The sequence below is a fragment of the Maniola jurtina genome, chromosome 1, assembly GCF_905333055.1.
Source record: "Maniola jurtina chromosome 1, ilManJurt1.1, whole genome shotgun sequence".
NCBI classification, from domain to species: Eukaryota; Metazoa; Arthropoda; class Insecta; order Lepidoptera; family Nymphalidae; genus Maniola; species Maniola jurtina.
The window spans coordinates 1941843-1968930 of record NC_060029.1 but is presented as its reverse complement, the minus strand read 5'-3'; the positions used below and the strand labels follow the sequence as shown (position 1 = coordinate 1968930).

The window sequence follows — 27088 nt, the reverse complement described above, 5'->3', positions numbered from 1 at the left end:
ACGTGTCTACTAAACTTCATTGATTTTAATACCTATGTTAATATTCCCTACTTAGATACATTTTTAAAAACCAATTTAGCCATATTACTTATAGTATTTAAACAACATAAAATACACGTTTAAGATAAAATAGGTGTACAAATAGAATTTCAGGTGGATTTCAATAACAATTTGAGCAACATCAGCCTGTCAAAGCTGCACCTCGGGCCTCGGGCAAACATGACCGCTTGTGTTTTTTTTTTTTTTTTTTTAATTGAAAATATTACAATAAAACTTAAAGCTAGCCTTATCTAATTACTATACAAATCATGCCCGCGTGGAATGGTGCCAAGAATACTGGCTGCATTTCCGCGTTGGACAGCCAGGCTGATCCGTTGCGCAAAAAATGAGCCAGCCCTTCTGTCACCCGATGAGGCTATTAAACGCGGTGAAATGTCTCGTAAAAATTTCTTTGCACTAAGACTCCATGGCCCCAGGGTCTCCACGGCAAACGGAACAAAAATGTAACTCTCAATAAGAGAGGCATACTTGCGCCGCTTGCCGTTTTCAGCCATTTCTGCTGCGGCTCCCGGTCTTGATACTGTCTCCCTGATATGACACGGGGCCAATGTGTCAACGCACGTTGCGTCCCACATTAGCGCCCGTCCCCGTTCCCAGGGAACCAGCGTCAATCCATCAGGTCTCTTGCCATCATCCCGACTAATCCCTGCCGGCTCAATGAGCGCAGGAACGTCTATGGTGGCAAGAGCGCTTTTGATCGTGTCGTTAAGAGAGCCATGCCTAAATAGCCTACCAGCGCTCCTTTGGCAAGAGAGTCCGTGGATTCCAAATTTATCAACCTCTTTTCCACACGGACATCTGTGCTGATGGCACAGCGGTGTTCCTAATCTGAGACCTAAATGTTGTGTTATTATGAATGATAAACAAAGCTTTAGAAACAAATACCTACCTATAATAAACTAACAACTTACTAGAAAATTCTAGAACAATACGTTAGTATAATAGTAAAGAGAGCATGTTTATATGGTAGATAGGTGTGTAGTTCCCGACAGGTCGACATGGCAATCCCTGATTGCCTGGTATGAGGCGGGGAGACGCCCCGCACACCCGCACGTCACCCGCGCTATTCCGCACTGGGTTTAGGGTTAGTGCGGGGACCGTGCGTGCGGATGTGCGGGTTGCTACTCTGATTGCCATAACCTTGTACCTATCTTCTATTTATTTGTGGAAACTAAATAACTTTTCCCGTTACTTCTTATCCGCATGAATGGTTTAATGCGAGACAGAAATGTTTGGACGTAGGGAGTTTACTAAAACATATACAATAATAAATTACCAAAATAAAACAAACAGAAACCTCCATAAATCTACACGCATTACGCGATGACAACATAGATTAACACAAATATTCAGAACTTCCTTTATTATGCACCCCCATTTAATGCCTGCATGAATATTCCAAGCAAAAAGCAATGCAATCCTCCCCGTGAGGGGGAGATCGTAATCGTATCGCTTCTGCCAAAGAATCCGACCATTTGGGCCAATAATATGATTTTTCGTGGACTATTGATAATCTATATTGTTTAACATCAACATTATATATTTTATATGTGTATTATTTTGCATTTGACATCATTATCACTATCAACCAATAGACATAGGCAGAGTGAACTAGAGTGAGGGAACTTTTGGTTTAATCCTGAATCAACGATATGTCAAATATTAGGCTATGGTGATGTAAAATCAAAGAAAAATAAGGCTACTTTAGGGCTACCTGCGTCAAAAATGTACTAACATTTGACCCTACCAGTGACGTCGAAGCCTGGACGTTTTGTTAGAGGTTCACAACAGTTGTTGTGAACTGAGACATGGTCTGTTGCAGGACTGCTCGATTAAATGTATCAATATTTTGTGTAGACAGTTTCATACAAAATTGACAGATCGTCACGAACGTCAATAGCTTGAGAACTTAGCTTACACTTAGTGATGTCTACTCTTAGGTGTATTTCTTCTTGCTCCCAAGTATCGAAACAATATTAGTCAAACAATATCGTTAATTTCTCGCAAAAGCGACAGAAATATCCCTCTTTATTAAGAATCTCCTGTCAGGAGAGCAGTTATATTTATGCCAGGTCCTCCTCGACAAAGAATAATATATTTCAAGAGAAACTACGCTCGGTTCATTCGTAGTAATTTACTACCTCCAGACCATATTTTTTCCCTTCATAATTTTGGTTTCATGACATATTTTAGAGATTTTAACATATTTTTACATTCTGTTAAATACTTTAGTTGAGAAAATCATCATCACCATCATTATCAACCACGTCCGCTGCTCGACGTAGGTCTCTTTTAGGGATTTTCACACGTCACCTCATAGAGTTTCGTGCCGATCTGGAAGACTGAGTGGGAAGTTGTATTAGTCCGTAAGAGCCAGACACAATCAGGCAAAAGTCTAAAACACTAGCAGCATAAGTCCATAAGAAATTTTCGTCATCCACCGAAATTTTAAAAAGTATGAATAATAACCCATCTTCATAAAATATGAAAATAATCTATGACCAGAACAATGTATTTTCTTTCCATCGCCTCCACGTAAACATCGCACAGTGTGACTTAAGCGCTTGAAGCCCTATAATTCCTGTTGAAAGCGACAGCTTCAGTGTGCGCTGCTCTTTATTTTATTTGGCGCAAATAGTGGGGACACTGCGAATAGATCGTTTGAAGTACGGTTCACAAACAAAATTATACTTTCTTCATTAATTTTATTAGACTTATTTACCAAATCGTGAGTTCTAACTGGAGACTGTCTATGAATACTCGTAGAAACCACTTGTAAATTTTGATTATCCGTTTTTAGATGAAGCAACCAGTGCAACCTATCAAGGGATAGCAGACTATATTATGTGCTCCTGTAATCTATAATAGCATGTTAGTGTGATCAGGTAAAACATAAAGATTTCATATTTATGAAAATTACCGCAGTTCCTGTTGAACGGGAATAAAAAACGGAGACAGCGGGATGAGTTTTACTTTTTAATAATCCCACTAATATTATAAAGGAGAAAGTTTGTATGTGTGTGTGTGTGTGTGTGTGTGTGTGTATGTTTGTTACTCCTTCACGCAAAAACTACTGGACGGATTGGGCTGAAATTTAGAATGGAGATAGATTATACCCTGGATTAGCACATAGACTACTTTTTATCCCGGAAAATCAAGGAGTTCCCACGGGAATTTTAAAAAACCTACATCCACGCGAACGAAGTCGCGGGTATCAGCTAGTAAATAATATGCATAAATTTACTCAATCCCTGCTGTCCCTATTAACCGTTGGTGTATCCACGATCAACGCGATAATTTGATCAACGGCATTCACATTGCCGTTTGGCGTCAGACGATTCAATTGGCATTAGACGTTAACCAATCAAGGTGTGGCCACTCAATTTAACGCATTGACTATCGGCGGAATTCTTGCAAAAATTATGGCATTGTTGGGTATTGACGTTAATCTTAATGTGGCCCTAACATGGAAGGAAAAGGACCCCGGATGAGTTCGTCGACTGACTGCGTGAGTATAACCGGGATCAACTATATTTATACTTAATGGAATATCACTCACGATAGTTTAAACGCTAATTAATTATTTATATTTTCAAATTACTTATACGTTGTTTTTTATTTTCTTGCTAACGGTACATAGCATTATCTGAATTTTACACGACGTCCCACGGCCGTTGATCATGGTAGGATTACGCAATATTTTGCCAAAATACTTAAATATTTAGGGAGGTGCTTAGTTTGAAGTCACAATATGTTTGCAAACCACCCAAGTTTGGTTAAATAGGTAAAATTGTATCAATTAAAAAAACTGGTCATGTCAAAAGTCAGAACACACAATAAGTTAGGATTCCGTGTGGAACCGTAGTCATGCTAGTTGCTAAACACTTTGGCAGCCATTATTTTTATGAAATCTACTTTATCATTTCAGACGCCTTATATTTATGTACAGCACAGATAACTTTAAGTTTCAATTTGAATTTTGAAATAAATCCTCATTAATATCATCTCAACCCATTAACGGCCCACTACTGAGCACGGGTCTCCTCTCAGAATGAGAAGGGTTTAGGCTATAGTCTACCACGCTGGCCAAGTCCGGATTTGGAAACTTCGCACACCTTTGAGAACATTATGGAAAGCTCTCACGTATGCAGGTTTCCTCACCACGTTTTTCTTCACCGTTAAAGCAATTGATATGTCCCATCCACTCCGAAAAGTTTGAGATGCCTGCCCGAAGTCGAACCCAGATCCCCCGAATAAGAGGCCTAAGTCTTAACCCCTGAGCCATCACCACGGTAGGTAAACAGTCAATGACTAATGGTCTATAGTCGCGACCCCCGACTTGGCACGGGGTGCCATGATGATGTCATTAATATTTGATATTAAAATACTCGTCATTAATCATACACTAATGAAAGACCCAAGCGATTAGATAGGGCTGAAACTGTTAATGGATAGTTTTGAATAGTAATAGATTTGTTTTGGGTTTATCAAAAAAAAAAATTGTTTTTAATAAAAATCATGATAAAAACGTACTCTAACAATCCATGCTTGGCGAAAGTGTATCCGTCTGTCTTTCATTTTGTTTGTTTGTCTATCTGATACCTTTTCAGGACCCAAAAATTAAAATTTGATTCGTGATTTTTGATAATATCGTAGGTATCCTGTATTATGATCAAAATTGTGGAAAATGATTTATGTGTAATGATCGAAAATTCAGAATTTTCATGACAGTTTTTTTTTTTCAAACCAAACTTCTCATTTGAATCAACGTGATTGATTTATAGCAACCTAGATCTATTTGACTAATTTGCTTAATTAGTTTGTAAGAAATTTAAAAATGGTGATTCGCCTAAACCAGTACTGTGTACTGTTCAAGTCAGGGGTCCGGTAAAAATGAATTCGCTTCATCATTACAATTTCATTAGTTAGGTACTTAGCCAGCGGTCCGCGGTTGTTAGAACATGGAGTTAGTAAAAATAAATATTGAATTGATTTTTATTGAGTATGTTGTGGACTTCTTCACAGATCAGGGCGCGTTTGGAGCCCTGCTTACTTAAATTTTAAGTTTACGTAATTATTATCACCAATACATTAGTATTACCTAATAAATTAAGAATCAAAAAGCGCACTTACAATGATATCCACATTGAATAAATGCATTGAGTTTGAGTTAAAAACGTGGTAATGAAGGCCAGCGCACACTGGAACGGCAGCGCAGAAATCCACGCGGACGAAGTCGCGGGCGTCAGCTAGTATGAGATATGTGTAGCAAAGCAACCAATGATCGCGATTCTGTAGGTTGATTCTGGAAAACCTTCATCAATCATTTTTACAATCGCAATTACGCAAGAAATTGAACGAAAATTGCCAGGTTGTCTACTCTATAAAAACGCCTAAAATCTTAGTAACTCGTTGGTCCAACATAGTGAGTTGTTTTATGCCCCCGTAACTCGGTATCTTCGCGATACATCTACTGATAGCACCCACGGGCCCACGTTACACTGCTCCAATCAAGTGGATGATTTGACTAAATTGTAAAACTCCCTTGCATTAGGTATATGTCTCTGAAAAAAATAAGTGATTCTAGATGATACCTGTGACGTCTTCATCTACGTAGTTTATTTTTTTTTAATCTTTTGGGTAATTTTTAATTTTTCGCGATTAAAAGTAGCTTTGAGATGCAAGCTATCTCTCTACCAAACGTTAAAATCGGTTTTAAATAATTTAAAACAACAAAACATTTTAATTAATTTAATTAAAGTAGGTAGGTAGGTAGGTATTAAAATAGATTACAGAACCCTACCCAAAATATTCATCAAATCATCAAATTCTGAAAATATTTTCATCAAGCGCAAAGTCCGTGACTTTCATAATCCAAATAGATTATTTAATCGAATTAATATGACAGAGTTGATGGGTGTCGTCTGCCGCCATGTTTAAATTCGTGATGTATCATAGCGTAATGACTCGCCTGTGGGGAGGGTGTTGATGTAATAGGGAATAATAGAAAATAATGTTATTTACGAAAAAAATAAAATTATTGCTACCCTCTGTGTATAACGCATCTATACAGATCTTTGTTAAAATCCCAGGATCTCCTGAGTAAAAAAAATGCACGATTTTGAGACAGACTGTTAGTTATTAAGTACCTACGGTTTGTGTTTCCAGATTTACCGAGTGAATGCTACAGGTCTGAGAAGAGCCGTAGAGCGGCGAAAAAGTTATCTGATTCACATAACTACCGACCTACGAGGATGTAGTATTGTACCAATTACTTGAAGATGTTCCCGTTCTACGAAATCAAAATACCTTCAACCCAAACAATTCCTTGGAACTTGCTTCGGACGAATCAAATACAGATACGAAATTCCTGAGCACAAAAAGGTTCCATCGTTCGACAACAAGTATCTATATCCCCGCAGTCAATTAAGGCTATTCTTTCGGTCGGACGGCCAAAATAAATACGGATGATAAATAATAATAAATAGATATTACACGTAGGTAGGGTAAGGTATCCAGTTATAAACACCTGCGAGGTTGTCTTTAGTGCTATCCTTCCTTAGTTAATTTTTTTTTTGTGGTGAAGTTCTTAATTTAACTTTATTTGAACAACATCAAAAGGTTTTAGATAAATAATCATCAAAATTATTTTTGTCAACCATTTGCTCTAGGTCAATTCGCATATTTTATGAGCTATGAAACGTTACCAATTGAAAAACAGTGATGGATGACAGCAAAATAAATACTTTATAATACTAGGCGAAAGTATGCCTGTCTGTCTAACGATATTTGGAATAGGAATAGCTTACGTCTTGGGATGGACATAGAATACTTTTTATACTGAAAAAATTTACGAGTTTCCAAGGAATTCGTAAAAACCTCTATCTACGTGGACGAAATAACGGGCATCGACTAAGTATAGTAAACAATACATAATTACCCAATTGATATTTATAAAAATATTTTACTATGGAGTCCTGATATAAAATAGTGTGTCTCGTTCCTAAATCTTAAAAATTATGGAAATATGAAAAATAAATATTATGAGTGACACCTAAGATTAAACAAACGATTTCTGCAACAATAATTTGTTTAGTAAAATTTTAATAAGCTATTTTTGACGAGTTCGGCAACAGTGCACCTTACCCTATCAAATCCTTGTTGAAGGTAATATGGTGGAATGACAGGCGACCGAGATCAAAGCCGTTGGAAATGACCAGTCATCCCCAAATGATTATCGGCCTCAATAGAGACTGGATATTTGGACTTTATTGGGCATGATAAAAAACGAAATACCAATATAGATTCTAAAGATATCAGGTATGTACCTACCTACCTCTTCTTACTTTCATATTATCCGAACCGATATCATAGTCCATAGAACCGTGATAGCTTAGTGGTTAAGACTTCCGCCTCCTATTGTGAAGGTGGGGGTTCAACCCCGGGTACGAAACTGTATAACTTTCGAAGTTGCGTTGCGTTTCAATCGATTAAATATCACTCTATGACGGTGAAGGGAAACATCGTTAAGACACCTGTGAAAACCCTTTTCAGAGTGAGAAAGGCCATAGTCTGCCACGCTGGCCAAGTGCGGATTGGCAGACTTCACAAACCTTTGAGAATATTACAGAGAAGCTCAGTCAGGTTTCCTAACGATGTTTTCCTTCACCGTTAAACCTTAGATTTCCCTTCCTTCCCTCCTTTAAACCAAAGACTCCTTAATTCACCAAAGGATCCCTAAAAAGACTCGGCTCGATTCCAATCCTACTATTTGTCCTACTCTTTAGTACCTATGCCATGAAGTTTTAACCTATTTTGAAGCCATTGTAGCTACGCATGCAACCTTTATTATCATCTCTTTGAAAATGCTTTAAAATTCCCCCAACAATATTCGTGTTTCTTTCAGAAACTTCTGTTCCGTATTTTAAGGCGATATTAAACTCCACTTTCGCCCACCTCTAAGCCCGATAAGCCCCATTGTTATCGTCGACTTTGTGCCCCTAATAGAAAACTGAATTAATCTATTTTATATCGGGTAAAGAGTAAAGAGCTGGCGTACGCCTGATCGAGACTCTTTGATATTATAAGCATAGTTTTAAATTTATTTTGGTACTTTTAAAGATACCTGCTTTGAATTTTCTAACCTTAGAGAAATATAATGGGAATATATATAAAAGAGCAGCAACATTGTAGATAGCTCGAAATTTAAAAAACCCCCGACACAAAAATCTTTACAAGAAAACTAGAAAAGAGCTGATAACTTTCAAAATGGCAAAATGTGAAGAACCAAGGACCTGTCAATATACCTACCATCATTGTTACTCCCATTTCGCAAAATAAAGAATCATTTCATTTCATTTCAAACAGCTGAACCGATTTTCTTCGATTATAGCTAAGAACACTCTCGATCAAGCCACCTTTCAAACAAAAAACCTAAATTAAAATCGGTTCATTCGCTTAGGAGCTACGATGCCACAGATAGATACACAGATACACAGGTCAAACTTATAACACCCCTCTTTTTGGGTCGGGGGTTCAAAAGCAGGTGTTACTTTGCGGAAGTCCAAGATATAGGTATAAGGAACCTACATTTTGTTTTATCAACAATTGACTTTGCACTTGTGTATTGTCACAGGGCAGACGCTTGAGGTCAACAAACGTTGCATAGATAGGTGCCGCGGGGTCAATTCCGCGTAATAGGTGGGGCCATTGATACCGAGTTTCACACGCTATACATTGCGGGTTTGAAAAATTGGGTTGTATTGGATTGTGTTTAGGTAGAACATAATAATAGCGTTAAGTTTTTGCTAGAATTCTAATGACAACCTGTATAATGTAACTAGAAAGCACGAGTCTTTAAATCAACCAGCTCCTTGGCTATATTTTGTATACTTTGCGAACAAAACATTCGCTAAACCAAGTTAAAATTAATTAAGCATTTTGATTCATAGCCCAAGAATGAGTCGCGAAGATAAAGTGTTTGTTATTTATTATGTGAGAAGCGCCAACACTTTGCATATTTTATTTGTTGGCAGACATTTTTATAATTCTTAGTAGGTAGGTTATACTAACTATACCTATACTAAATGCGAGACAAATATATTAATTTTGTATCTTATCATTGGTTAATTTAACACGCGGCACACAGTAGGTAGGTATCCATGACGAAACAGATGAAATATTGGGAGAAAAATAAGTTAATCTTGTACCAGCTTATTATTGGTTAATTTTAATCACCAGCCCACTACTAACTACGGGTCTCCTCAATCCTCTCAGATTAAGGAGGGTTTAGGCCTTAGTCTGCCACGCTGATCAAAGAGTATAATGAAGATCACTCAGACATGCCGGTTTCCACACCGTTAAAGTGATTTAACCCCGAATAAATCTGATTCGAACCCCGTATAAAGGATGCCGATAACTTAACCACTAAGCTATCACCGCTTCAATGTAAGTAGTAAGTATCTATAAAAGAAATTCCAAGCGGCAATTTCGAGACGAATCTTTTAAAATGTCAAAAAGGAAGGAATTTTCCTCCACGGTCCTCCGCGACGAACCTTATTGGAAAACTTTTCAATTCCACCCAATTGTAGTAGTGGATTGCTTCTGACAAACTGACACACTTTCGTGGGTTACAAATTTTTTTATTAAATTGTTATGAGCGTTCAATACCTAGTTATTTTTTCTTTTAATACAAGTGTAAATTAAAAATTTATAGCACCCCCGACAAGTGAAGGTTACAGTAACTAGACAAGAGCTGATAACTTTCAAACGGCTGAACCGATTTTCTTGGATTATAGCTAAGAACACTCTCGATCAAGTCACTTTTCAAACAAAAAAATAAATAAATAAAAATCGGTTTATTAGTTTAGGAGCTACGATGCCACAGACAGATACACAGATATATACGTCAAACTTATAACACCCTTCCTTTTGGGTCGGGGGTTAAAAAGCACATACCTACAAACCGAAATAAAATATAGTCAGATAAGAAGGTACAATTTGGCGGCCTTATCGCTACCTAGCCTATCTTTTTCCAGGCAACCAAAATGGTGCAAAGGACATAGATATTAGAGTAATATTAAAATAAATAAATCCATACTTAATATTACAAATGCGAAAGTGTGTCTATCTGTGTGTCTGTCTGCTACCGTTTCACCGATTTTGACGAAATTTGATACAGCGTTGGCTTATATCCCGGGGACAGACATAGGCAACTTTTTATCCCAGAAAATCAAACAGTTCCCACGGGATCTTTAAAAACCTAAATCCACGCGGACAAAGTCGCGGGCATCCTCTATAACATAAAATAAATAAGTATAGAATCACAAAACTACTAAACTTAATAATCATTTTAGCCAGGTAGGGCGCTCGTCGTGAATTCTCTAGACGGGCACAAGTTCCACTTTATATTTCTGCAGCCCTAAACAATTTCTAAGGCATGAAAACACCACCAAACGCAAAAATAGACCTCGGATTTGTAAAATTAAATTTTCCGATAGCAATTTTCATGGCAAATCCTTGGAAAAGCGAAAAAGAAGGCATTTCTCCGAACTGCTTCCCCGTGACCAAACTAATTGGAAAACTTTTCAATACAGTTCGAATATCTTAACTCTTGTGCCAGTGGATTGTTTGTGAAAAATAAATCCATACTTACATATATTATAAACTAGCCGATAGAGTGGATTCAGATTTTTAAAAAATCTGTGGGAACTTCTTGATTTTCCGGGATAAAATGTAGCCTATGTCACTCTCCAGGTATTTAATTATACCCATGCAAAAAATCATGTCGATCCGTTGCTCCATCCTACTACCACTGCTGGTACTATCCAACACTAGCTTCTCCTTTCAGCAAAGGTTGCCTGGTAGAGGTTGCTCTAAGCAATAAGGCCGCCTTTGCACACAATTGTTTTTTTTTGTTTTCTTCCTTCTGTGTTGTTCGTTTACATGTTTTTGTGTGCAATAAAGACTTCTATCTATCCATTGCGACGAGATTGAAGTACAGACCAACAAACCAATAAATTAACAAACAAACACACTTTCGCATTTAGAATATGGGTAGTGACATTATTGTGGTTAGTGATATATGCGAAAATGAGTGTGTCTGTCTGTCTACACCACTGTATCCTTTATTAGCATTAGATATCGCCCACGATAACTGTGTTAATTCTGGGCACGTAGTGGCCCAGTGATGGGTCTGCTACAGCGGACATCCGCTGGCGGAGTAACGAGGTGTTTTCGGTCCCTTGTGCTCCGTCATCAGCGGTGGGGTGGAGCTTCGTGAGGTTTTTAGTCGGTAGGAGTCCGACATAACCACTGTGGTTTCCCGTGGTCGGTGGTATCCATGACGGATTTTCCTCACGAGAACAAAAAAAAAGGGTATAAGCCACAGAAATCCAAATAAATACATATCTATGGTATAAACTATCTCTATTCCAAATTTCAGCCAATTGGTATACAGTCATCGTTGCCTGCCATTTGGCTGAAATCTAACAAGCATCCAAAGCGAAACTTCCAAACTTTCACATTTATAATATTGTAAGAACTTATGTAACAATATGTTTAAGTTAAGATATTAATTTATATTTGAATGCAATAAAAAGATAAGAGAGAATAGAGATTGAGAAATTCCTAAACAATGATTTAAAAATAACCTGCAGGAGACTATGGGCAGTAAATTACATAAAACTCGAACTTCTGGTGGAATTTAGATCGTTTTATCGGTAAGCACGTGGAGGGTGCCATATTTCATAAAAGTTGAGCCAAAACTCCAGTTCTGGGTGTGACAGAATGCTGCTTGCATTCAAGCGTTTAAATCTAGATTCAAGGTAGGTTAGATTCAGTGATATAATAATAATCCTAGATTTTTTTTTCAAAATTAGCGGTACCTAATTTCTTTCTTTTTTATATTTATATTTATTATATCATATTCCTCATTGCCGAGGGTCGTGATCTTTCCATTAATCACAAAATGGTAGGAGTTGATCTTGGGATAAAAATCCGGCGGCTAGTTTCTAGATCCTTCCGCATACAACTCGACTAAGAGAACGGGATTTTGAGTTTAGTGATAATAACCGGGACCGAGGGTTCCACGTGCTCTTCGAGGCACGAGGGAAATGAAAAGGCCATATTCGGGCCTCCAACGATGGTCACCCATCCAGTTACCGACTTGAGTCAACGTTGCTAACAATCGCAATCGATGGATATGGGGCGCCAGCCAGGTAACCTCCCAGTGTGCCTGGATGCTGCTGGTCCCTTTTGGATGCGTCCGAAGGGAAGAGCAGTGTTCGGGCCGGTGCGCCCCGGTAACATGGCTAATAATTTCTCTTCGGAGATATGGTTGGCTATGGCTAATGACCTGGCAGGGGGGGAGGTTTCTCCGCGTGTCCCTCTGACTAGCAGAGGGCACAGTGGACGAAGCGGCGGATGGGACGCGGGCGACGTGCGCGTCCCAAGGTCGGGGGACGCACTTCGTTGATGCGTCCCGGAGGTGCGGTGGTGGGGACCGAGCAGGTCCCCGGTGGAGGGTCTGCCTCGGCAGACGTCGCTGGCTGGGTCGCGGTTGTTTGCTTCGGCCGTTCCCGTGACCCAGTCGCCAGGCGACGCGCAGTAGCGCCGCTGGGGTTTAGTGGGTATTCCGGTCGCCTCTCGGCCGGCGAGTCCCATATACCCTCCCTCAGCTGGCTGGCGGCCTCACGGCTGGCTGGCTAGCTTCCGGGGGGGATGCGTAAATGCATTCCCCAGCGTCAACAAAAAAAAAAAAACGATGGATATGCATTGTCACTAGGGAACACATTCCTCATCTAATAATTAAAATGGCTGTGACTTACGGACAGACGGATTGGATGAAATAAAAACTTACTTAAGGTTCACATTTCTACCCTGGAATCAAATGCGGGATCTAAATCTAAGACCGTTTGGCGCAAGCGGAACTCTGTCGGGACCAGAGATGGAGTTAAGTGAACTTTTATGAAATATGGCAGACCCCACTTGTATACCAATCGTACGTTCTAAATTCAGTTAGTTCCTCAGATTTATATTGTTCAAGTAGCTTATGCCCGCGACTACGTCCGCGTGGACTACACTCGAACCCACATTTTACCCCCGTAGGGTTGAATTTTCAAAAATCCCTTCTTAGCAAATGTTTAAATATCCTATCTGCATGCCAAAAGAACCTTTACTGAACCATTATATCCTAAAAAGCAATGAATCTATAAATCATTTTTAGTTGTGGTTGCAATGAAATGAATCATCTTTATCGTAATTTATTTATTGCAATAAGGACTAAGCGATGGCTGTAGCGATTTGAAAATGCGATTGCGTATCGTTCATCCTATCTATAGTTGAAACTTTATACAGTTGTTATTGACACTTGCGTGAAGGTTTTTAACCTAGTACCAGCAATGTACAACAGGTGGCGTGAGTCGCATTGTAACGCATACCGTTCACTTAGTTGTTTACAACTAAGACTTTATTTAATCAGTTTCCGCTAAGTAAATAAGTCACAATACTTCTGACGTCACATAAGATATAGGACAGACGTGTATGGGAACTGATACATAATTTCGCGCGAAACCCCAACGCCTCCGTGGCGCAATTGGCTAGCGCGTTCGGCTGTTAACCGAAAGGTTGGTGGTTCGAGCCCACCCGGGGGCGAAAATACTTTTTGACCAATTTTTTCGAATTTAAACCTGTATTAATTTACTCTGAAATATTTTACTTAGATTTTTGAAAACAATCTGCTAAACCGATTTTGAGAAAAGTAGGTATTATATTAGGTAGGACTAATTCGAGTGATTTTTCATTAAATAGGCTATAATTTTATCTCACTTATCTTATTTAGTTGATTTAAACTATAAGAAATCCAGGCTTTCTTAATATTGTTAAAATGTCCTTAAAAATGTTTATCTAACCGATTTTGATAAGACACGAAATATCTATCATTAAAAAAATTTCTATTACTGTTTTAAAATCGTTAGTATCTGGTATAATCGGTACATTATAAGTTGATTTTTATTTTCTTGCCAAAAAACTATTTACTATTTGAAAATAAAGATAAACAAATTATATTTTAATCCTTTGGAAATGAGTTTAATTTGCATTAACATTAACATTAAATCGCGAGCCCATTCACTGAGGTTTTCACAAGTGTGTATTTATTAGAGGCTCGTTTCACCCGGAGGCCGGAGGGGGAACTTCAATAGTTCATCAACGGCCATACATTAAGAGGATCATTGTCAACGATCCCCCGTCGATTTCCTACGTATGATATTATTGTTCTCATCTCTATCTGCCCTGGTTCGTGTATTCTCGGTTCCTAGATCGGTGCATTTGTGATAACCAATTCTAATTGCTGTGATTGGCTGAATTTACCATGTTCTTGCTGCGACAGTGAGTTTGAGCCACTAGCGGAACAATGTTAGCCGGTCAGAAATGATTGCAATTAGTCAACCTGTATGACGTCCGTGTTCTGTTTTTGATTACAAAAAAGAAAAAATTGTTGTTGCAATCATCAATTTTAGCAAATAGTGAAAGAGAGTCGGCCTATCAGAGGTCACAACTACCGTCACACTTTCTGTCAAACTATGGCAGTAGGCTTACCGAGTAATGAAAACAATTTTTCATTCTGTAATGTCATGTGGCAAGTAGGGTTGCCACCTGCCTCTTTTTGATTTACAGGCTACCACCATCAAAAATACGGGGTTTAGATTTGAAGAAATTTAAAAATTTGAAGTATTTGAAGAAATAGGCGGTGGTTCTCTCTGAAATGCATGGAAAGCCTATTTAGATATTTCAGTTTATTTGTAAGTTTTGTATTTTTTCTCTGTATGTTGCCGTGTCTTGATTGGTGAACTGTGTTTGCAATGTGATTTTAAATAAAAGATTTATTTATTTAAATAGCTTTTAAAAACTCTAGTTTTGTAAAGCAAAATGTTATACATTTCATGCATACAATCTTTGCATTTTAACTTAAATTTACATTTAACTTGTAATTCCACCTTCACAGTATCAATACTATGGCCGTAGCCAGGAATCGATTTCGGGAGAGGTTTTATCAGGGCCGGAACTGAATCCTGTCATGAGGAAAAAAACATTCGCTCAACTTTATGGGCTAATTACCTGGTTAGTGGAATTTCGCCTTTCAATTTGACAGTGTGATAAAATACAACAATAAAAAAGCGCGAGCGCAGTGAGCGTAAGTGTTTTTGGTTCAATTACAGAAAGAATTAAAGTGAAAGGGAAACGAGTTTAGCCATAGCAAGATTTTATTTTTAAAGCTCCCTATCCATACTAATATTACAAATACGACAGTATATCTATTGGCCTATCTATTTGTTACCCTTTCACGGCCCATCTTCTTTACCAAAATTTTGGTACTTACTATTCAGAGGTAACTTGCATCCCAGACATAAACTTTTTAGCCCGGAAAATCCCCCACGGAATTTTTAAAACTCTAAATTCATGCAAACGAAATTGGGGGGCTTACACCAAGTAATACAAATTCAAAGCGCGAGTAAAGTGAGCGCGAAATGTTTGATATATTTCCAAAAAAAAATTGGTAAGCAAATGCAAGAAATAGTGTAAGTATTATTTTAGGCTTAGGTTTTTGACGGCTTCCCAGGCGCAGTCGCCATTTCTAAATTTCTGGTCTGGTGGGAGGCTTCGGTCATGGCTAGTTATATGGTTAGTATGGCCCTAACGGCCAAGAAATTAGACTGCATCATCACTTACCACTAGAAAAGATTAAAGTCACGGGCTAACTTGTATAAAAAAAGGCTAACATCCTCAAACCAAGCCCCGCCGCCTTGGCTACGACCATGATCAATATCGAGTGGGTTTCGGCTACGCATTGCCGCAAAAGGAAAATATTCTTTCTACTGGACATAACGTCAGTGTTCGGTTTCGCCAGCCAAGTGCGAGTCAGACTCACGCACCGAGGGTTCCGATTCGGGTATTTTTTTCGACATTTTACACGAGAAATCAAAAACTGTTATGCATTAAAAAAAATATGCATAAAAATAAATAAAAATCTGTTTTAGAATGAACAGGTAAAGCCCTTTCATATGATAACCCACTTGATATTTGTAGTTATCTTACTTTGAAAATTGAAAATACTAATATTTGTTCATGAACACATGACAGACGGATAGAAGGACAGATGGACAGACGGACAGACGGAAAGACAGACAGACTGATAGACAACGAAGTGATCCTATAAGAGTTTTTTTTGCTTTTGAGTTACGGAACCCTAAAAATATTTAGTTTTATTTGCCCCGTATTTTATTTTCATAATTACCGGTTTCTCTATCCTGACATACGGGGTAACCAGTAAAATACGGGGCCTCTGGCAACCCTATTCGGAAAACACTGTCACATTCAAGTTAATGTCAAATATTTTGTTTTCAATTACAGAAAGCTGCATCAATCATTATTACAATATTTTCTTTGTTGTGATTGGCTGAATTTTTGAGTTTCAGCCAATAAACAGACTGTTTGCCAATTAAACGTCATAACAATATAAATGCCAGAAAGTTTAACCAAATAAAACAAACTTAATGAGAACCTAGTGAGAATGCAAACGGCACACAATTTATAATACATATTATGTTAGTCGTATATAATAGATATTATAGTAGTCGTTCACTTTGGTAATAGTCAGATTGTCATCAGTAAAATTGATATTGGTCGATGTATCGTAAATTATTGTTTCGGTGACAAATATTTTTATTATCTATTTATCTTTGAACAGAATGGAATAGAATGAAATGGAATGGAATACAATGATAAATTTTTATTCCTGTAAACTTTTAGGTAAACTTCAAAGTGTTTTTGGATGGTCAGAAAAATTTACCACTGGTTCGGAATGCCGTTCCTACGTTTTCTAGGGTTTCGTACCTCAAAATGAAAAACGGAACTCTTATAGGATCACTTTGTTGTCTATCTCTCTGTCTGTCGTGTGTGTCAAGAAAACCTCTAGGGTACTTCCCGTTGACTCAAAACCATGAAATTTGGCAGGTAACCTAACTGCGTAATTTTGGGTAGTTTTTTTAATCGATAAAGAAAGTTTGCGACATTGTTCAATAAAAAATTTGGATTCCAACTCCTCAATCCTGATGTTGCAGGGGACCTGACTACTAAAGCTAATGGGATTTAAAAAGTGTCGATTATTAATTGATATTGAAGGTATCTATACCAAGTAAACACTTTGTCGTTGACCTCAACCCTGATGCTGTAAGAAATTGCATTCCTAAATCCTGGTGATCCCTCGGGATTTGAAAAGGATAATCCGTTTAAATATTCTTACGTGATACAGAAACAAGTTGCATCCCGGGGACGGGCTATTACGGAGAGGCAACTTTTGTTCTGGGAAATGAAAGGATCGGGATTTTTAAAAACCTAAATCCACGCGAGCGAAGCTGCGGGCATTAGCTAGTTGTAAATATGTTTAGAAGCTACTATAAGATAAGGTACTTATTTCCTTATATTTTTAATGTATGGCAGCGCGCGGTTTTAAATTATAAATTGCACGTCCTGTCCTTTTCTGTAATACATTTTTTTCTCAATATCTACCGCTTTATCTCATAGCAAGAGTCTGTAAGACATAATACAGTGAAAATAGTCAAAATATACAATTTTTGCAGTTTCCACGTCAGTACCTGTCGAATTTTTCTAACAGTGTAAGCAGCAGAGCTGAGTTTACCATCAAGTGTTGATATGTGGGTGTTCCATAGAAGCTTTGCATCTAACATTATACCGAGAAACACGGGGTTCTCCTTTATTTTCAACATATGATTATTTATCAATGAATTTATGTCATTTAAGGTCCTGGTATTGGGCAGTGTGAATTCAACACACTTAGATTTCTTTGCATTTGGAAGTAAATTGTTAGCAATAAATCAGAGAGTGACCTGTGATATGGCATTACATATAGTATACATTGTCAAAAATTATAATATTAAAGCTGTGCGTATTGCGTGAGGAATAGGTTGCAAGAGAGTTGCAACTTGCAGGGTTTGATGCATACGCTATTGCCAGCAAACATGAGACATATTTTTATCTACAGGCAACGTCTGAGTAGGTAACGCATACGTCTAACGCAAGTTGAAATGTATTTAGTTAGACCTATCGACAAGTTTGGAGTCGGGTGCAGTCTAAATGTGGCCCGTGTGTTTAGACTGTCCGTTTCTGTCAGTTTCACGTGTCGTCCCCCGCACTTCACCACCCCGCTTGCACAAATCGAGACAGCACGAAATTTTCAAGATTTCTGGGTGTAATTTCTGGTTTTCGTAGTTCCCACATAATTATAACAATATAAAATATATAACGATAATTTTTTTACTACATAATATTCATTAAATTTTCTAGGTCTGTGGTTTTTCCAAATTTCATTAAATTGCTTCGTTGTCTAGAAAAACGAGCACAAAGTTGGGCCTTTTTTTAAAGAAAAATACAAATCTTTGAGCCCCTGTAATTTTAAAACTACATATTTTTAGAAAAATCTAAAACACCACAGACACAGATATTAGTTTCTAGACTATGTCTGCAAAATTTCATGGACTTTGGTTGCTTAATATTCAAATGAAATGGGAACTACGATTGTATGGAGTAAGTGACGGAGAGAGCTCTGTTAAAACTAGGTTTTGTTAGGGTTGTAACACACCGCAATAATAACACTGCGTTTTTTTTCTACAAATTATCTAACAAGTGTAAATTAAAAATTTATAACACCCCCGACAAGTGAAGGTTACAGTAACTAGAAAAGAGCTGATAACTTTCAAACGGCTGAACCGATTTTCTTGGATTATAGCTAAGAACACTCTCGATCCAGCCAACTTTCAAACAAAAAACACTAAGTGAATTAAAATCGGTCCATTAGTTCAGGAGCTATGATGCCACAGATAGATACACAGATACACAAATACACACATTAAACTTATAACACCCCTCTTTTTGGGTCGGGGGTTAAAAACCAGTTCTGTGTGACTGGACTCGCACGCGAAGGGTTCCGTAGCATGGACAAGCGCTTTTTTAAAACATAGCGGCCATTTTTAAATTTTTAGTATGCGTTGTTATAGCGGCAATAGAAATACACAATTTGTGAAAATTTCAACTCTCTACCTATCATGGTTAGTAAGATTACGGCTCACTGACAGACAGACAGACGGACGAACAGACGGTCCGACATACGGATGGACAGCGGAGGCTTAGTAACTAGGGTCCCGTTAGCACCCTTTTATGAAAATGAAATTTTAACTAAACCAGTTATTCAAAACTTAGGAAATGAGTTTAATTTGCAACATTAACATTAAATTACGAGCGTAGGTACTATACGTAAAAATACTGTTAGCTTATTTCTAGAGATTTTTTTACGTATTTTGTTCACAGCTACATTTTTTCAGTTTACAGTGTGAAGACTCCTTAAACCACTTCTAAGGGCGCTGAATTGAACTTTGATGTAAATGTAACTGAAAAATAAATCTGCCCTCAATATCGCAGAATAAAAAAGTGTTTTTTTATAGTTTTTAAATATATTTTTTTTATTTTTGTTATTAATTGTTCACCAAGAAAAAGCGGTGATAGTCTAACGGTTAAGACGTCGGCCTCCTAGTTGAGGTCCAGGGTTCGATCCCGGGTATGCAGTATGCACCTCTAACTATTCGGAGTTATGTGGTTTTAAGTAATTATGTAGGTACTAGGCCTGAGCGGTAAAGAAAAACTTCGTGAGGGAACCTGCATGCCTGAGAGCTCTCCACGTGTCGTCCCGTTGGCACTGAGCGGGTACGGACGGAACCCTAAAAAACCTACATCCCACCGATTAAATTAAACCCGATAACATCTATATTTTCAAGCCCATAAAAACCTTTTTTAATTTTTATAAAAATAAAAACGGTCGTAGCATCAAAACAAATATGGCGTTCAAAATAGCTCTCAATTAATAAACCGCCGCTACCGAGGACCTGCCCTAAGGGGATATTTTGTCCCGTTTTATCATGATGTGAGGGAGAGGGAGGGCTATAGCAATATACTAATTAGACCACCCGTCGTCTACGCTACTTGATTATGAACGATTAATTTGTTTGGGATTAAGATAATTTGTTTTACTACAATCGGAATAGAAAGGTTTAAAAGGATCAAAAGATAATCAAAGCTAAGCTACTATTAAAAACCGATCAAATGCAAGTCAGACTCGCACAATAGCAAACACTAAAAAATAGCTATATCACTCTATGTAGCAAACTTGAGATTGACATACTATAAGCGTCACTCAGAAAGCCAACTCTGTGCCAAATTTTATCAAAATCGGTTAAACTATTGGGCCGTGAAAAGCTAGCAGACAGACAGACAGACGGACACATTTCGCATATAGATTACAAATGCGAAAGTATGTCTGTCTGTTTTCACAGCCCATCCGATTGATTTCGACGAATAGGTCCGGAATGCAAACTATTTTTATTCTAAACATTTTAATGCAAACTAATTTTTATACCGGAAAATCAAAGAGTTTCCATGGAATTTTCAGAAACCTTTTTTATTTCTATCGTAAAGTGCTGACATCAGTAGGTACTTTAGTAACATTACAATCTAGCCTATGAGTGAAGCTAATAAGAACGGAACATAAAATTTTTAGAAACCTAAATCTAGAGTTATGCAAGAAGTGGATCAACAAATTCTTGAAATGCTGGCAGTGCATTGGTTCCTCTGATGCTATAAATGCCCGTGGGCGGCGGTAATCACTTCACATCAGCAGCTGAGTATTTACCACTACGGGCCCCAAAGTTGCTCGTTTGCTCCCTTTTTTTTTTAATCTACGCGGACGAAGTCACGGGTATTGACTAGTTTCCGTACGAACCGCGCCGAACTATTTCCGAAACTACCCCCGAGCAGTGCGAGTGGGCAATAAATCTGCAATTGTCGCCACCAGATGGCGCGCGTCCAGGTTTTTGCCGCCATAACTCGTCGCGGGCCCACCTGACGTGTGCTTCAGGATAGTTTACTTCCTTACAAGAGTAGGACTGATATTTATATAGTATTTGTTTATACATCTTCCTTAGCTCACTAACTAACTGACTGTTACAGTAGGTAGGTATTACACAGTATCACCTACTTAAATGTTTTCAGTACCTAATGTCTTTATATTATATTTTGTATTTTGATACTGGCTTACTAGCCTATTTTCCACCGTAGGGGTTGAATTATCAAAAATCCTTTCTTAGCGGTTGCCTACGTCATAACAACTATCTGTACGCCCAGCACTATCCATCCATGCAGTAGTTTGAGTTGTGCGTTGATTGATCAGTCAGTCAGTCAGCTTTTCTTTTTATATATTTAGATAAATGAAGTGTAAGATAACCTCAAAAATCTGCTCAGAGTGAAGAAAGAAGGTTGCGAGAAGAAGGTGGTCTGGAGAAGGTGGAGGGTAATATGTGCTGGCGCGCTCTCTTGAGAACATTATGGAGAACTTTCAGGCAGGCATGTCTTAATAAGTAGGTACTATATAGACTGGTGAAGACATTACCACACCTTTGCATCATAGTCGGGTAAAAAATGCAGTTTCCCTTCAAGTTCACTCTGAAACATTAATCACTTTATACTTTAAAAGGATATTTTAAAATATTCACCGTTTTTCTCACAGCAACGGCATTAAATAGTTTAACATTAAAGTGCATATAAAAGGTACGGAACACTTTAAACGGAACTTTGAGTATTAACATGACGGTTCAACCCGCCTGGAGCCTTCATAATTCAACGTGCGCTTACGATATAAAAAATTACTATTGCATGGTTTTTGTAAAAAAAAAACCCACATTAACATTATGAATGCGAAAGTGTGTCTTGTCTTTTACATTTTCAGGGATACACCATTGAATCAATCTTGACAAAATTTGGAACGGGCATAGCTTGCATCTTGGGAAATGAGATAAAGGAGATACGGCATTTTTCTGTAAACCTACATCTACGCAGATGAAATTGCGATGATCAAAATACTATCATTACGATTTAGAAAAAACCTTTTCAAATACCTATCTCCATGAAAAATCCCTCCTTGCGCCAGCCTTTACAGATTACAGGCAGAAAAATTACTCTACGCTATACTTAAAAAGAAATAGGTAGGAATTATCGATTCGCACCTGATTACTATAGACAGCTAGACTCTTCAAGTTGTCCAAAATTATGCATACTTATGGTTTACGCAATATTTTTGAGACAGCAACAGTATATTTTTGTGTATACGAATTGATCACTTGATCAATTATCCTAGCAGAATCCGCTCGTGCAGTAAGACCGGCCTATTCTATAGAACGATCACGTTGGTCTACGGAACAGCCAGTGCACTCACTAATGGCGTCGGTGCACATGTCAAACATAAATTTCTCTAAAACACACATTAATCTAACGTGAACTATTACTGGGACAGTCACCCTGCTGCTATTATTTTTTAATATATTCTTGTTTTGATAGAAAAAATGTCTATCAGTATTGTAATCAGACTAATCTTTTCTTACAGGTAAAAACGACCTCTATGCAGTACTAAACACAAGACAGGTCCTTCCGAATAGGTAATAAATAGGTTTTGCGGACTCCAACACGTTTATGCTTAGTTACAACTTTAAGTCCAGTGTTCATAAAATTGTTAAGTACTAGATGCCCGCGGCTTCACCCGCGTGGATTTCGGTTTTTTGAAATCCCGTAGGAACTCTTTGATTTTCCGGAATAAAAAGTAGCCTATGTGCTAATCCAAGATATTATCTATCTCCATTCCAAATTTCAGCCAAATCCATTCAGTAGTTATTGCGTGAAAGAGTAACAAACACACACACACACACACACACACATACAAACAAACTTTCGCCTTTATAATATTATTGTGATGTGACTATAGGCACTAGTATAGTCAGCAACAAAGCTGGGCTTGCACCCGCCAGTACAAGCGACAGGGGCAAAGCTTTGTTGCTGACTGTACTTCCTAGTGCGATGCCAGTGTGATACTATGACACTGGCATGGAACTGGATGGAAGTCCACAGCTGAACATAGGTTTCTTGTACGGGCCCTGCCTCGGGCCTAATGCCACTTCAGCTTCGCTACCCGTAGAACTCTGTCAAATCAAATCAAATCAAATCAAATCATTTTTATTCAAGTAAACTTTTACAAGTGCTTTCGAATCGTCAAAATAATCTACCACTGGTTCGGAATGATGTTCCTACCGAGAAGAACCAGCAAGAAACTCGGCGGTTGCTCTTTTCAAATGTACAATATACAATAATGTGTCGGTTACTCTAGTTCTCCTACATCCTCGTTTCTGATTTGATCACGTAAATAAACTCCAAGCATAGCTCTCTCCATCGCTCACTGAGCGACTCTGAGCTTTCTTATGGGGCCCATAGTTAACGACCATGTCTCATATCCATATTGTGTACATTGGCAACACGCAATGTTCGAAGACTTTGATCATCAAGCATTGAAGAGTTTCGCCATGCATGAGGCACTAAATTGATTAGCTTTATCACCAAAAATTTACAAAGTTAATTCTTTTTCAGATAAAATATGGTACTAATTTCCATATTCATTTTCTTTGTCCCTTTCTGTCCCATTAATCTGGCATTACGCAAGAGCGAGTAAGCAGCACGCAGCTGGTATTTGGTTTATTTTGCGAAAACTCCTTAAGATGTGTAACTTTACGGGCCACAGAGGTCCACCGTTCAAGTAGGGTTACCATGTAACGACATTATTTATTACATAATACTGTATTTTTGGCATAGGTAACTATTTTATATAAATGTAATATTATATTACATCTAAGTGTGAACAGTGACATTTAAAATTAGGGTGAGCGATATTTATATATTATATTATATTCCGTAGTTTGAAATCTACTTACGTAAGTAACTTACAATCTGTATTATTAGGTAAAAGGCATTGTCTCTTCTGGTGACAGACGGAGTTTTTTACAAGAACCCCTCTATTGCTCTTTTCAGAATCCTTGACTGAACTTTTTATTATAGCTATAATAGTGTTTAAAAAGTTAAAACAAAATGAGGCAGAAGAAGTGGGTTATTTTTGCGTAAAGAACCAACATGTCTGTCCAGCGCTGAAATGCAACCAGTATTTGCATGCATACCATTGCATGTGCTTCCAAGAGATAAGGCTAGCTTGATAGCTAGTCTTATCTTTTAAACTGATGTTTAAAATTGAAAAAAAACGACTACTGTAGTGGTTTGCAAGGAAAATGTGCTGTTATAAAGCGGCTGCATATAACACCGATTACGGTATCAAGAAACAGGCTCTAGAGTCTAGGAAACTACGCCTTTGGTTTAGCAACGTTTCAGTGACGTCATTTGACGCTATAAAGCATCTGCATAATATCACGGAACCGCTAAATGCCGATTCACACAAAGCACGTACACGTGACACGTGCGTAGTGACGCGCGTAAATCCCTAACATACCGGGTTACGCATACGTCCACGCGTTACGCAAGGCCATGTTTCATACAGTTCCATACATTACAACGCAATGGTACGCACAACGTCTACGCTTACTCAACTATTACGCAACCTGTGTGAACGAGCTATTAACCTTGTGATTCTATGGACTTATTAGTATTATTAGTAAACACCGTTTATACATGCCTAAAGACGCTAAATGTAATACTAATGTATATTATAGCAAAGTATAAGTTTATAATTTCAGGACAATCTATCGAAGCACAGCGGTTTGGCTACATTACTTAGGGCCCGTTTCGGCGTGTTTAAAAGGTTGATATAAGGCTTTACGTAACTCTGGAAAAGTGTATTTTTTCACGTAAATATTGCTTATTTGTAGGGTAGGTTTACGGTGAAATATTTTTTATGAGGCGCCTTCGTACCTAAATAATAAAGTAGCTACCTACTCATGTTTAACGGACAAACTTGAAAAAGTGTGTTCGGTTTTTTGATAAAACAAAAACTGTTCTATTTCTTAAACGCTTTAGTTCCTTCTTCTGCTCTGTTCATCCTGACTCTTCTCAATAGAATTTGCTTTCTGAACCGGTGTATGAGTTTTCATTTGTCGTAGCAGCCACAAATTGACCTAGAAGAAAGAATTTGATATTTTTTAATTCGTTTGAAATTCAAGCAGAGGTATTTAAAAAAAGTGGTTCTTTTAGGAATCTGTTGAAACATTATTACCTATTGAATTCGTCAATTTTTAAAAATGAGTATCAACCAGTTGCATGACAGACGATTAAAGTTTTTTTACGGTTACCGTTAAACTTTAACTACCAATAAAAAGTAAAGTGGGTTGGTTTTTTTTTATTTTGAGATAAGTTTGCGCTTGATGACAATCATGCCTGACAAACAGAATCAAGAGGTCTAGATTGAAGCGCATTTGCCCAGAAGATGCTTAGTACTGAAAAATCAAAAAGTTTCCGCAGGATTTTTAAAAACCTAAATCCACGCGGACAAATTCATGGCCATTATGTATATATATAGTATAGTACGTAATAATATTCAACTTGTAATAATATTCATTTAAAGATTATTGTAATCGACGGCGGGCCTTTAAAATCATCACATGAATGCACTCTTTGTACTGAAACCCAAATCGATTTAAAAACCATTATTACCCGCCGGCCTTTATTTGAAACTTCATAGCGGTGGGTAAAGGTCCATTCATACTGATAGCGGATTTCAAGCAAAAATTATTTACGGTTTTTGACTAGCTTTCACGAAGCAACAACCTCTAAAAGTTCTAATCCACAGTTAAACTCCTACCTCGATCACAACGTCCAATAGAAATATATTTTATTCAAATAAACTTTTACAAGCCCCTCGATAGCTCAACGGTTGAGGAACGGACTGAATTCCAAAAGGTCGGCGGTTCAAACTCCACCCGTTGCACTATTGTCGTACCCACTCCTCGCTCAAGCGTAACGCTTAATTGGAGGGGAAAGGGGATAATAAGACATGATTAGCTAGGCTATTATTTAAAAAAAACTTTTGTAGTTTAGTGCACAGTTTTAGGCCACCAGTAAAAAGATAACAGACAGGCAGGCACACTTCCGCATATACAATATTAGCATGGATTTAGATATAAACTTATTTCCGCCACCAATAGCACCATACCGCGAATAATGGGAAAGAGCAATTCAATAATGCTCGGATGATTTTTAATATTCGTACAATTCGTCGATGTATTGAGCAGGAAAAGGGCCCCTTTTCCGCCAAATCTTTAAACCAAACAAAAACGTATTAATTCAGTAGACTTTATAAGTTACGATGAATAATCCTAAAAAATTTGAAAAACTAGAAATTGATTAATAAGTTTGTAAAATGGTTCGAAGAAAGATGACGAGTGACGACATTCGTAACACAAGTTACAAAGTTAGTAAATAAGAGTTTCTGGGCACTGCTTTGTTCACATATAAAAAAAATCACTATTTTGTTTAGTTTTTAAGGATTTTGATTTTTTATTTAAATAAATTAAATCGAATTTGCAAGCCATTTTCGGCAGCGTTCATCGTCTTCGTCGTCTAATTCGTGCAATCCATTTTGCTATGTTATACTTACGATCAAAGTTTAACTGTAACCGTAAGGCTCCTAACTTTAACCACCTGTTATGCAACTGGCCCTAAATAATAGACACAGCTTAAAAAGTTATACTAGTCGTACCACCGAATAATTTTTCACTGGAATCGCCCAATTACGCTAAAAGAAAAGGTCATAATTTCATAATGTACCTTTTCATCATTTAAATTTAATAAATTTCAATACTTTAGACCGAACTTTAAGGCGAAATGTTTCACTTTAAAATAGCTGCTAATATTAGAGTTGTAAGCAGCGAAGATTGACTCAAAGGGTGACGGAACAAATCTTGTTAAAGTTAATGAACAAACTTAGCGTCTCAGTATAATTGGACGCCGCCTTGCCACCCTACAGTGCTCCATTAAGTGCCATAGCACACTAGCGCGGTAAGTCGCTTGCGGCCTGTCGCAGGTCGTCGCGCGCGTTTTTATTTCCTACCACTATGTCCGTGACTTCATCAGCGTGGATTTA

General features: G+C 37.8%; 1 long non-coding RNA gene and 1 other non-coding gene across 2 annotated transcripts; one reads left to right on the top strand and one right to left on the bottom strand.

The window, feature by feature from the left end:
* Positions 1-631: 631 nt before the first annotated feature.
* LOC123866371 lies at positions 632-26687 on the bottom strand. Its single transcript, XR_006796172.1, has 4 exons — positions 26677-26687; positions 13043-13046; positions 4600-4607; positions 632-789 (listed from the first exon to the last, which is right to left on the bottom strand). It is a non-coding gene; the product is annotated as an uncharacterized LOC123866371 (long non-coding RNA).
* Trnan-guu lies at positions 13640-13713 on the top strand. The gene has a single exon. It is a non-coding gene; the product is annotated as a tRNA-Asn (tRNA).
* Positions 26688-27088: the final 401 nt, after the last annotated feature.